The sequence below is a fragment of the Thermobia domestica genome, chromosome 1 (assembly GCF_964235325.1).
Source record: "Thermobia domestica chromosome 1, izTheDome1.hap1.1, whole genome shotgun sequence".
Lineage (NCBI taxonomy): Eukaryota > Metazoa > Arthropoda > Insecta > Zygentoma > Lepismatidae > Thermobia > Thermobia domestica.
The window spans coordinates 397730313-397742655 of record NC_137454.1 but is presented as its reverse complement, the minus strand read 5'-3'; the positions used below and the strand labels follow the sequence as shown (position 1 = coordinate 397742655).

Genomic DNA, 12343 nt, shown 5'->3' with positions numbered 1-12343 from the left:
GCAGATAGATCATGGCCGCTCCTCCATTTGTCTTCCTTTTGTTGCAGATAGATCATGGCCGCTCCTCCATTTGTCTTCCTTTTGTTGCAGATAGATCATGGCCGCTCCTCATTTGTCTTCCTTTTGTTGCAGATAGATCATGGCCGCTTCTCCATTTGTCTTCCTTTTGTTGCAGATAGATCATGGCCGCTTCTCCATTTGTCTTCCTTTTGTTGCATATAGATCATGGGCACTCCTCCATTTGTCTTCCTTTTGTTGCATATAGATCATGTCCATTAGAAGTTTGAACCAAAGAGGAGCAACGAGCAGTGATCCGGTTCTCGTAGTCGGAAGGTGTATCAGGGGCCAGACGATATGCCACTTCGTCACTAGTCACTCAACGTGTCACGTGCACGCTCAATGTTGTCATCATGTGTGGTCGTAGATGGTTGTCTGGCTCCTTCCTCATGCGTAACACTTGGGCGACCGTTTTTGATTTTTTAAAATTCATTCGTAGACACTCCGTTGCGGCGAGACAGTGTTCCCGTGTTTTTTGTGCCAAAAATCTTCGATGGATTGTGGCCCCTGATACACGTTCCGACCAGGGAAACGGATCACTACTCGTTGTTCCTCTTTAGTGCACACTTCTAATGGACCAGTCATGATCTATCAGCAACAAAAGGAAGACAAATGGAGGAGCGGCTATGATCTATCTGCAACAAAAGGAAGACAAATGGAGGAGCGGCTATGATCTATCTGCAACAAAAGGAAGACAAATGGAGGAATTAGGATCAAACCTCCATCGCATGACTATAGCATGCCTCATTAAGGATGCCTAACCTAGTAAGTTCTGGGAAAAGGAATGTCTGTAGCATGTTCAGATAATTGTTACCATTTACCGTCTCTTCCTCGAAGAAAAAAGGCCGATAATGTGGTCTATTGAACACATTGACTTTGGGACTACCCCCTTGTGCTCCTCGAATTCATGTGGATTTTCCACCCCCCAAATTCGGCAGTTGTGCCTGTTCACTTTTCCCGACACATGAAATGTGGCTTCATCTGAAAACAGAAATCGAGACAGAAGATCACCATATTCTTGTAAGCGGGTAAGCATTGACTCAGTATTTCATTCTCATGTTACAGTCTTCCTCTATCAGCTCGTGCACAAATTTTAACTTATAGGGCCGGATCTTCAAATTCTTGCGTACTATCTTGTGTAACGTTGACTTCGGTATTCCCAGTTCCAATGACCTACGTTTAAGCGACTTCATTGGACTCCTGGCTACGCTGTCCTGCAACGTGTGAATCACATCGTCACTCGTTCCTGGCCTTCCACTGCGTGGTAAATCTGACACACTTCCCGTTTCTTTGAACTTCTCGTACCACCTCTTGATACTTGTTTCTGCTGGGGGTGTTTTCCCATATGTTGTTTGGAACTTTCCCCGCACTGAAACGCAAGATTTCAATTCCGCAAACCACAAAACACATTGTACCTTTTCTTTAATAGACGCCATCTTAAGTCATGTGATTACCAGCGCAAACGTCATCGAGCATTGTGGCCAGAACAAAACTTGAAACTTCCCTTCTTCCAACCCCCAAAATTTATACACTTAAACGCAACGGTTTCCAAGTTAGAGTTTTACTTTCCTGCAGGACTTTATGGACTCCCTGTATATAAAATTAAGAAAAATGTCATCCCTGGATCCGCCACTGATCTTTACGTATAGCCTATCAGCTATTTTTTGAAATCTGAATATCCAGAGTTACGTCATATAGCCTGAAGGAGTCAGTATAACGAAAGTATTGATCATAAATGAATTCGTGGAATTGGAATGTGGGAGGAAACGGGAGAACAGACACGATGTTGTTCACTATAAATACATGCTCTGGGCTCGAAGCAGCGAGCCCTCGCATCAATGATGATCGTTCTACCACTGAGCCACCGTGTGCCTGCATATCAACTAATTGTATAGACCTAAAACATGATACATATTCCATGTGTTGTTTTAGTAGGGAGTAAGATTTTTCCCAAAGCAAATGATGTAGTAACATATCGTTGTCGTGTATTAAGCACAACAATTAATCAACGGGACACTGAAGTTCAGTGTTCCTCTTCAATTAGGTAGTGTTATTACTATAACACATTTTTATATTTGATTTCAGCTTCAGTAGAATTTTTAGCACAATAATAATAATAAATCTAGAGGAAACATCCATTGGAGAGGTGCTTGATTTTTGTTTCTTTCAAAATTTTTAATGTGTTTTGCGTCCCCTTTAATCTAACGTTAGAAGTGAATTTTATTTATCCCTGACGACGGAAAGGGATCGAATCTAAAATCTATGAACTTAGAAAAAGTGTGGAGCTGTAAGGCATGCCGTCATATCATAATCATCAATTTGGACAACATTGACGGTGCATATAACGGTATGAAGCATAGATTTGCATCCTTTTTTGCTGTCTCCCCCTCTATTTTTGTTTAAACTTTGAATATAAAAGCCATTCCAGTTATTGCTTAAAAAATCTTCGTACAAGAAATCCAGGTAATGTGGATATTAAACTGTGTAAATGCATGGACAAATATGACTAATATTTGACTGCAAATTACCGTCTATTGACTAACGTAATTCACTGTTGCCAGGTCGTTGACTGTGAAAAAAAAGCGTGATATTACGTAACGCAGTGTTTTGAAACATGGGAGCTAACGTAATTGGCCGTAGAAGGTCAGCTCTGTACCTGCAATGAACCCTAATTTTCCCACCAAGATTAAATTTGACCACATGCAACCAGTAAATGACTGCTAGCTCAGCAACACGGTATGAAATATTGTGGCTACATGGAGATACGCAGAAGCTTCAGCGAGAACATACAGCTTAGCTACCAGATAACTTTTTTTTTTTGTATTTTCTGATGTTCAGATGAACTTTTTATTTTTTAAAGTTATTTATGAGGGAAACGTGAGACGAAAATTTATTCATCCGTGTTTTGTTTTTTTTTTCTCGTAGAAATATAAAGTTTTAAATTCATTAAGCGATGTTGAAAGTATTTGGATGGAATATGCACTGCAAACAGGGCTGGCTCTACCATTACATGCAACACGTGCACTTACACTAGGCGGCAAAATCTGTCATAAACCGACTTCATGATGATGGTAGTTAAATTTACTAAGCTGGCCTTCTATTTCAATACTACATTCATAAATTATGTTAAGGTCACATACTTTAAAGTCACATTGATAGTGCTAAAGCAAATGGTTAAACAAATCCCAGCATGAGTTGCTTGAGTGTTGTCAAATGGAAGAATTCAGTTCTCGAACAGTAGCAAGCACGTGTTCCATTCACACAAGCTCCTTATCTTTCCTCTGCAGATGTGTTTGCTTTATCGTTCACTAACATGGTAGATTATTTAAAAAAGAGACATAAGGAGATTGTATTTTTGTAGTGTTTAGGAATTTCTGAGTGCGAGTGCTTTCCCTCCCCTTCATTGTTCATGATGGAGTATCATCTGGATAAAGGCAGGGGTCGGCAAATGGTGCCATTTCACGGGGCGTCAAATTGCCCTGACTGAAAATCTGTGAACTACGTAACCTAATGATAAATGCTCTTGTCTTCAGTTCCTGTAATCTCAGGTTCAGCTCCCGGTGGTGATCCAGTGATACTAGAAGCGAAAAGCTCTTCAGATAGAGATGTGTATGTAAAGACAGGCAAAACGGTCGTTGGAATCAATTCGCTGTTCGTGTGTCACTTGGTTAATCGTGTGCTATTTGGTTCTTAACATCGTACGTAATATCCTTTATTAGGTAGTTTCTTAAGGTAGGCTATACTGTTAGAACATCCGTCCGTTAATCGATATGATAACTCTTGAACGAAGGCAAATTTGTAATCCGCTGTAGATTGCTACAGCGATTATTTTGGCCGAGCTCATTAATGAAATCAGTTCATTAAAATTTTCACGGGTACAGCAATATTAACATACTCTTTAGTTTAAAATCAATGATGTTCCCTCGCTTCTATGCAACCTGTACAACAGCAAAGAAATGTTGGTTGCCTATAGCACAAAAATAAGTAGCTTATGTTATTGCAATTATCTCATCCGTGTTCGTTAATGAGTCAATGCTTTAATATCTTCACTGATAACGGTGGCTTTCTACGTATATCCCATTTAAAAGCCATATCATTCCCTAACTTCAATACAACCTACACAGTAACAAAGAAATGTTGGTTGCCTATAATATGAGGATAAATAGATTTTCTTATTGTCATTATCTTCGCCGACTTCGTTTATGGAGTCAATCCTTTAATATCTTCACTGATAACGGTGGATATCTATATCCCATTTAAAAAAAACTATCATTCCCTAGCTTTTATGCAACCTGCAGAACAGCAAAACATTTTAGGTTGCATATGATAAAAGAATATATAGCTTTTCGTACTGAAAAAAGTTCATTAGCTTTTAGTTTCGCGTTATCGTCTTCACAGTTTCGTTTTATCAGAGTTTGTTAAAGCTTAGTCCTTTTATCAACACCGTGGCTATGTGAGACGTGGAACAAAGTCTCACGGGTAGCCACTAGTTGGGCACGATGGCTCAGTGATAGAGCGCTTCTGGTGGCTGGGGTCCCTGGTTTGATTCCGTCCAAGTAAGTTTGTGTGACAACATCGTGTCCGTAGGTTTAAATTTCCTTCTACACTCTCATTTCACAATTCTTCCATTATTATACATTTGCCTTAATCATCCGTCTCCCTTAGGCTAAATGGCATAATCGTGGGACGTTCAACTGAAAGATTTTTATTTCATATTTATATTAGCTACTAGACCAGCGGGGAGGGCGATTATTCTCTTAGACCTTCATCTAGAGCTTTGCTTCACGAGACAGAAGTTGAGGCTCTTAGTCGCGAGAAGGCATTGTGCAAGTCATCTTGTCTGTCTCCTTCGTCCTCTTCCTCTCTTTCCTGCCACCATATCCTCTAGCCTGTCCCTCATGATACAGTTCAATTTCTCTTCCTCTTCTCTCAGTAATATCTAAAACTCTTCTCCCCTACCATATCTAACGCCCTCTCATTCGTTTTCCGCTCAACCCAGCTAATTTTATCAATTCTTCTTCACACTCATATTTCGAAAGCTTCCAGTCATTTTTTATCACTTTTGCGTAATGCTGATGTTTCGGTCCTATACAGTACAATACACCATACGAAACATTTTATGGAACATTTTATTCAAGGTCCCAGAAAATATATATTTTTATTCCTCCTAAAGGCTTCTTTTGCCATTCACCTAGGTATCAGAAAACAGGTCACCTAGAAAATAATGGACATTAATTTCATACCCGGTTATGTATACGTCTAGGAACACTGTACAAGACACATTTTCTATGGAATTTAGAGGACTTCACTCCCTTCTGCAAAAGAAATTTTTCTATCTGCTGCTCTCTCTCTTGCAAAGATCATCTTCTTTTTCTAAGGTCAGCTGTTTAGTTCGTTAGTTCGATTTCAGTAACGAGGCTGTATGAGATTTGGACTACAGCTTAAGAGCCTACCTTACTAAAAATAATACGAAATTTACCATCTTTCTTTTGCTTGATTATTCATCAGTGAAAGGAGATAATGAAATGCAAGTTACCACAATCATAGATAATGCTATTCTACAACAGAAAATATGAACCTGAAGAATGTTCAGTGTTGCCATCCATAGAAATTACAGTGTTGCCAGAAAAACAATTTCCCTAAAATCTAAGGTAAGGCAGCGAGTAGAGGAACAAACTCAACTGCATTTAGTTACATATCATATTGTTTTGGTTTTCTGTGAACTATTTTTTTAAATAATAGTTGTATTTAGTTTGTAATAAAGGAAATAGTTTTAACATACAGTTATTAAAACTAAATAACAATGTTAATTAAAAGGTAGTTCACAAGAAACCAAAACAACATGATACGTAATCAAATGCAGTTGAGTTCATTCCTCTACTCGCTGTGTTAACTTAGATTTTAGGGAAATTGTTTTTCTGGCAACACTGTAATTTCTATGGATTGCAACACTGAACATTCTTCAAATTCATATTTTCTGTTGTAGAATAGCATTATCTATGATTGTGGTAACTTGCATTTCATTATCTCCTTTCATTGATGAATAATCAAGCAAAAGAAAATGGTAAATTTCGTATTATTTTTAGTAAGTAAGGCTCTTAACGTTGGATCCAAACCACATGACTTACCGCTGGGAGTCGGCGCGTACGGTGACCATAGGCCTATAGCCACGATATAGCGTATCACATATTTAGCATCACATTACAATTGTTATAGTATATCATAGATCAAAGCTACCAACAATTAATCATGAAGACCTATGTCATTTCTTGTTGAAAATTTTATATTGCAATAATTTCTTTTGCTTTGATGTAGAATTCCTTATTTCGTCCCGACATTCATAATTCATTATTAAGAACTCTAAAGTTTCCGAGAAGCACATATTATTCCGCGCGTGTAATGCAGATAGCGTAAGGAGCAGGGGTGGACTGGCCATAATCAAGTGCCGGCCCGATGGCCGCTGCGCCCTCCTCACATCATTGTCTTTGCGCCCTCCTCAAACCAGTGCCTCTGCGCCCTCCTCGGGAGGGGCTAAGACCCGTCTTAGCCTCGGGAAGGCGCACAGTTTCCTCTCTGAACACAATGTTTTATTTTTTTAAAAAAACAAAGCTACATAATTATTTTATAAATTCGCTAGCCTTTGGCCAGCTAGGGCTTCACCCCAGACCCCGATTTGCTCGGCCTGCGGCCTCACTCTTTCTGTTTTCGGCGTGGGAATGCTATTGATGATATTAGATTTACCCCTAAATATATAGATTTGACTCTAATATTGGTCATTTTGACATATCACTCTTACCAACCCCACGCTCCGTCCGAAATCTCAGTATTTGCTCGGCCTCGCTCTTTTTGTTTTTGGCTTTGGGAATGTCATTAGAATGATTTTAGGGATCCTGAAATTTATAGAGCTGTCTCTAATATCGGTCATTTTGGATGATTTTTATATATCAACACTCCCACCCCCACTGCTCTGCTCCCAGATCCCGTCTTTACTCGGCCTACGGCCTTGCCCTTTCTGTTTTAGGCTTTGGTGGTACCATTAATGATCTCAGCGACTTCGAAATATGTTGATTTGACTCTAATCTCGGTCATTTTGGATCATTTTTACATGTCTCTCCCTCCCACTCCCGCCGTTAGAGGCGCTAGTGGCGTTACATAAAAACAAGAATCCGTTCAAGACTTACAGATGAACATCTGGAATCATTGTTCTTGATGAACTCAGAAAGAGACATTCTGACCAAAATAGACAAAAAATCTTATTATTGACAAAATGTGTGAAAAAAGCAAGGAGATGCAAAGGCTCCTTCAAGCATAAACCAGTGACTTTACTTTCATTTTCCAGTTTTGTTTTTGAATTTCTTTTTTCGCTTTACTTTTGTTAATTTGTAGTAAATGTTTTATGTATACTTTTTATTAACGGTTTTAAAAATAGATGAAAAATAAGTTAATGTTATGATGAACATAGCTTTAAAAGGACAGAAGTATGAAAAATAGCATAAGCCCCAAACTTAACTCAAATCTTCAGTTATAATTAGGCTGTTAACAAATGTAGCCGAAGAATTTAAAGAACTGGTGTGATTTTTGTAGTCTCAGTTAAAGTGTGCAGATTTATATAGGCCTAATATACGAGGCGTGTCTTTTAAGTAATGCCGTTTGAGCATAAGTACACAACGAAAGGTTATTTCAAAAAAGTAAATGTATTTTCAGAAAGTACATACTTCACTCTATTTTTCGACATAGTTGCCAAGTTTGTTCAAACACTTATCATACCTCTCAACCAATTTCAAAATATCCTCTTCATAAAAACTTGCCGCCTGCTCCGATAACCAAGAGTTCACTGCCGTTTTCACATCGTCGTCATCATTGTAACGGTTGCCACTGAGGTGTTGTTTGAGATGGAGGAACAGATGGTAATCGCTCGCCGCAAAATCAGGACTGTAGGGTGGGTGGTCTAAAACTTCCCAGCCAAAACTGTCCAACAAATCGCGGGTCTGACCTGCAGTCTGAGGTCTTGCATTGTCATGGAGAAGAACAATGCCCTTGTTCAGCATGCCGCATCGTTTGTTTTGAATCGCTCTGCGTAGCTTTCACAGGGTTTGGCAGTATGCTTCTGCATTGATAGTGGTTCCTCGTTGCATGAAGTCGACCAACAAAACACCATGCCTATCCCAAAACACCGACGCCATGATTTTGCGCTGGGACAGTCTGTTTGGCCTTCACCTTTACAGGTGAGTGTGTGTGTCTCCATTCCATGCTCTGTTGCTTCGACTCGGGCGTGATATGCGAAACCCATGTTTCGTCTCCAGTTACGATCTGACTCAAGAAGCCGTCATCTTCTTCGTGATAACAAGTCAAGAACTTCATGGCACACTCAAATCTTTGGTTTTTGTGGTCCTCTTTAGGAGTTTCGGGACCCAACGGGAGCACAGTTTCCTAAACTTTAGGTGTTCAGAAACAATTTTGTAAAGCACTGATCTCGACACGTCGGGAAATTCGTTTGAGAGACCTGTTATTGTGAAGTGCCTGTTCTCACGAACCCTCGCTTCAACTGAAGCCACCAAATGGTCTGTAATCGAAGAAGGGCAACCGGAGCGGTCCTCATCATGGACGTTGTCACGGCCATTTTTGAATTCTCGTACCCACTTACGCACTTTGCTTGCACTCATAACAGTATCACCGTATACTACGCAAATCTGTCGATGAATTTCTGCAGCAGATAGGTTACTTGCTGACAAAAACCGTATCACTGAGCGAACCTCACACGCGGCGGGCGACTTGATAGTCTTAAACATTGTGAAAGCACAGAACATAACTGTACAGGTCAGCTACAGAGTTGAAAGTGAGCACAGTTGATCCCGAGGCATGCCGGTACACGACGCACACGCTAGTTGCGGTATGCGCGCGAACTACTAGTGTCTACAACAAAACGGACCTTACTTAAAAACACGCCTCGTATTTAGTACTCAAAGTCTCTTTGTTTGTTTATGAAAATATTGAATTTGTATAATTCTATCGTGAGTAACTGCAATAGCTACTTAATCTTTTGTTGTTTTTTGTGTACTAATTTTCCAAGGGAAGCCCCTCGGCACTTTCTTTTATTAGGAGGGGGTATTCCATACAAGCGAAAGCCTCAGATGGACGGCGCCCTCCCAGAGTATGTGACCGCGCCCTTTTTACATAGCCAGTCCACCCCTGGTAAGGAGAGAATAGCGGAGGAATACTATTACCAGCAATTAATGCAGGGAAAAATTAATTCTATAATAATGTGTTATATCGTAGACCGTGCATGAAGCGAGGAGTTATGTAATTACTTTTATACACGGTGTCGTGTGAATCATTCACTATTGTTACGAGTCTGCATGCACTTTTGCTTCACATTTAACGACTTTCGCTTTCAGTGCAAGGAAAATGTGTAAGAAAATTATGTATATTCATTCGTAACCTAGCAAAGAAATATATTTGCAGACGTACAATTAACATATGAATGAGGAGCACGATGTCTTTGTGGAATGTTGACCTCAAGTACGAGGTGACATCAATTTATACGGATTATTAGCATGCTGTCGGTGTAGTACTGGACTTCAGCGAAACAAAAGGAAGAATTGTGATACTTTTCATCTCTGCGTACTGTACCTGTGTATGTAAACTTGGAAGTGTATTTATTTGTGTTTACGTAGAACGTAAGCAGTTTAATACGAGGGACATCAATAAATTAATCAGATACTAAGGAGAGGCGCAGGATCGATGACTTCACGTGAAGTTAAATATGGCAGACTCTTTAAACTTCATATTGTTTACACAGAAATTCTGGCGTATTATTTAATAATTGGTTGGATAGAATTTGATGGTAAATCAGAAGCCGAGAAATTTCTTACAACCTCAGGAATGACACTACGTAAGTTCAAGATGACAGACTCACCATACTATTACAATAGAAAATTTCCGTTTGGAACATAAATAGGTTGTTTCGTATGTGTTCATGTGCTTCATTTTGTATCCGTTTTTAGACTTCCAAACTCTCCTAAGCATAAAATATGAAAAGTCTTAGAGAACAGTATGTCAATTTGTGTTTATTGACCAAAAACGGTAGGAGAAAAAATGATATATCTGAGTTTAATGTTCCATGATTGTGCTCTGTAGTCTAACGGAGACGGATGATTAAGACAAGTGAATGATGATGGAATAATTGGTGGAATGAGAATGTGGAAGGAATGGGAAATTCCAAGAAAACTCACGGACACGAAGTTGTCCACCACAAACTTGGCCGGGGATCGAACCCAAGACCTTACACACCAGAGGCCCTACGCTCTATCACTGAGTCACAGTGCCCCCTAAAAACGGTAGGAAATAGCGAGAAGAATGTTTGTTGGAATCGATCTATGGTCCCAATACTAGGTTCCATATCTTCCATTAAGTGTATATTTAAACCGGAAGTGGTAGAAATAGATTATCTTTGATTTCAGCGTTGCTCGCTATAGGACTAAAAGGGTAAAGGATAGCGAGAGGCAGCTACTTGATATAAGTCTGAGTACCACAAGAATAGACTCCATCTCCAAGCTTATTCCTGAGAGGCATGGTGGCTCAGTGCTAGAGCCTTACATCTGGGGTCCTGTTTCGATCCCCGACCACTAAGTTTGTGTGGACAACATCTTGGCCATGGGTTTTCTCAGGGTACTCGCACATTCTCATTCCACCAGTTTTTCCATCATCATTTCCTTGCTTTAATCATGTGCCTTCCTTAGTCTAAAGGGTATAATCCCTGGTTCGATTCTAGTTCGCGCCAAGTGGGCTTTATGGTGAACAAACACAGTGTTCGTGGGTTTCCTCGGTTCTCCCGTTTTCTCCCGCATTCTCACTCCACCAATTCGTAGGGGGCCACGGTGGCTCAGGCGGTAGAGCGTTTACCTCTGGTGCTTGAGGTCCGGGGTTTGATTCCCGCAAAGTGAACTTTGTGGTGGGCAAACACCGTGTATTTGGGTTTTCTCGAGGTTCTCCCGTTTCTTCCCACTTCATTCCACCATTTCATTTATTTCTCATCATCACCGTTTCCTTTAGCACAGCCGGCATAATCATGGGACGTAAAACAGATTTCATTTCATTTTATTTCATTTCATTCGTCGGACGTTAAAATATTTCCGAGCTTATTGCTTATTGCATCCGGGAGGATAGATATCTACCACCTCTTTCGGTTCCATTATTATTTCCATATATCGAAAACGGTTATAGGAGACGACAAACGGTTTCAGAATATTGATTCAGAATTCCAAGAATACGCTTCATCTCAGCTCCTGTTCTTCTAAACCGGAAGTTGTAAAAATATCACAATTTCCGGTTTTAATACCCTGATTCGTGTATAGTAATAATTTTTAAAGAGATACAGAAAAACTTTTTTTGATATGGATGCAGCGTCCAAAGAAGTCTATCTCTTACTTTGTTGAGTTCCCTTGTGGCTAAGGGGTTAGCGTACGCGCCTTTGACGTCGAAGACCGGGGTTCAATTCCCGGCGGGATCTTATATGGTTAGGACCCGACGTTAACCTGTAGGTCCACGTCTCATGTACCCTCAACTGCTGAAAGGGCAAAATCAAATAAAAGCTTAGATAGATATACTACTTCGGGTTTAACTGTTGAATTCGCATAGTTTCTAAGTCTACCGTAGTTTCTCAATATGAAACGGAATTAATTCTTTTATAGTAAATAGGATACATGACATTTCGAAAGATTTGTGTATGAAGTGCATTTCCCATGGAGGATTTTTTTCTTTCTTTAATCATCAAAGGTTTGTGTCCTTTTGGTCGTATAGTGACCACTGCCATAAGTCAATGGCTCTGACATTCTTGTTCAGCGAAGCCATCACGACAACAGTCTACTCGTGACTCTTAAACGCTCCGCAGGAAATCTCTTGCTTCTCTTGTTTCCTTTTTATCTTTTTACGGATGAAATCATTTCGTTGTCGCTGTTCCGCAAGTATAGAATGTAAAAAGCGTCAAAGCATACTCAACCAAGGACTCTTGTATTTTTGTGAAGTAATGTTGAGAAATTTTAGTATTGGACGAGGAATGAAAAAGGAGAAAACAATGTTAGCCTTATTTACTGATGATTGTTGGATTGTACAGGACAGAAACATAAGACATTCTGAAAGAATGATCGAATACTAATGGAGGCATTCAAAATATGTCTATTTAGAACCAATAATCATCCCAAGAGAGGAACAAGAGAACCGTCTGTGGTTTACACGTGGTTCCAGTTACCCAGAAGCACTCTGCGGTAGTCAAGACCTGTACCTTTTC

General features: G+C 39.8%; 1 protein-coding gene and 1 long non-coding RNA gene across 2 annotated transcripts in view; both read left to right on the top strand.

The window, feature by feature from the left end:
• Positions 1–12343, top strand: part of LOC145682948 (uncharacterized) — a 666209-nt gene that overhangs the window by 291723 nt on the left and 362143 nt on the right. The window lies entirely within an intron of this gene.
• Positions 1–12343, top strand: part of LOC145665488 (uncharacterized) — a 36413-nt gene that overhangs the window by 10873 nt on the left and 13197 nt on the right. The gene's annotated exons all lie outside the window — the stretch shown is intronic.